This window comes from Otolemur garnettii, unplaced genomic scaffold (assembly GCF_000181295.1).
Source record: "Otolemur garnettii isolate 467f Iridium unplaced genomic scaffold, OtoGar3 scaffold00016, whole genome shotgun sequence".
In the NCBI taxonomy this organism is placed as follows: Eukaryota; Metazoa; Chordata; class Mammalia; order Primates; family Galagidae; genus Otolemur; species Otolemur garnettii.
Genome location: NW_003852411.1, coordinates 13,567,385 through 13,568,824, shown reverse-complemented (window position 1 = coordinate 13,568,824; position 1,440 = coordinate 13,567,385). Strand labels below are relative to the sequence as shown.

At 50.9% G+C, this 1,440-nt stretch overlaps 1 protein-coding gene across 1 annotated transcript in view; it reads left to right on the top strand.

Annotated features, from left to right (window-relative positions):
• QSOX1 (quiescin sulfhydryl oxidase 1) overlaps nt 1-1,440 on the top strand; it is a 50,925-nt gene that overhangs the window by 17,816 nt on the left and 31,669 nt on the right. The window lies entirely within an intron of this gene.

The window sequence follows — 1,440 nt, the reverse complement described above, 5'->3', positions numbered from 1 at the left end:
GGCAGACATCACCATCACAGGCAGGGGAGAAGGTGAGAGCCAGGCCCCATGTGGGCAGGGCTGTGTGGCATGTTGAGGAGCCTCAGTTGGGCAGAGGCCTTGTCAGGAATGAGGCAGAGATGGGAGGAGGGAGCCTGGAAATGGCAGGTCCTCGAACATGAGACTGGGAACATAGATGCAGTGTGGGGTACAGAGCTGGGGCCTTTATCTTCGGTGGCTTTTGCTGGAGGATGAGATGTCAGGGAAGAGGACAAGACTGAGAGATGTCTCCTGCCCTCCCTGGAGGAGGGAGATGGGCCCCTCCTCAGCAATCAGCGGCCCTCTTGGGGTCTCCTGTGCAGTGAAGGACGTAGGAAGGTTGTGGGTCCTCATGGGCTTACCATAAAATATTTGCAGACTGGATCATTTTTCTTAAAACTTGTTATAAAAGCTTGAATTTAATGCTATCCATGGCCACTGCTGGCAAGTGTGCTTTCTTTCCAGCTCTTTTGGCTCCCAGGAAGATAGTTGCTCTCTAGGTTTGGGGGACCAGCCTGGTCCTACCTGGTTTCATGCTGCTGGGGAGCTCCTGGAGGTCTTCCTGGAGCTCCAAGGTTGCAGAAAGCAGGAGATTCTGTGTAAAAAGAGAGGAAAGGGACTGCTGACTGCCCCCCGATAAAAGAAACTTATTCCTGACATCTTAATTGTCTGTTTCCAGGGAATTGTAGTAGTTTCCCTTGGGCAGGGCACATGCCTCCGAAGGCTGACTTCACTGGGTGCATTTTAATAAGAGGACAAAAATGTGCCCTGACTAGCTGAGCTTCCAGGATGATCAAAGGGCACAGATTCTCTGCTCAACCAAACAGATGTCTGCCGAGTACCTCCATGTGCTAGATGCTGGCTGGCGGGCGCTGTGGAACTCGCAGAGATGAATAAACCATTGTCCTCCCGCTCAGGGAGGCGGTGTGGGGAGTTCAGTTGAAGCCCATTGTGGCAGGAACATAGAGGATGGAGGTCTGTGAGGGTTAAATTTGGGTTCAGATTCTGAGAGCTCTTGAATACAGTGAGTTTGGACATTATTCATTGACAATGGGGAGTCATAGAAGAGGTTTGAGGAGGAGCTACGTGACAAGGCCAGAATTATGCCTTAGAAAACTAAAAACTAGCCTTAATGGCAGTGAGGAAGATGGTTGGAGAGCAAAAAGGTTGGGCATATTGACTTTTTTTTGAGTTAGAGTCTCAAGTTGTCGCCCTGGGTAGAGTGCCGTGGCATCACAGCTCACAGCAACCTCAAACTCTTGGGCTTAAGTGATTCTCTTGCCTCATCTTCCCAAGTAGCTGGGACTACAGGCACCCACCCCAATGCCCAGCTATTTTTTTGTTGTTGTTGCAGTTGTCATTGTTGTTTAACTGGCCTGGGCCAAGTTTGACCCGGCCAGCCCCCGTGTATGTGGCCAGCAC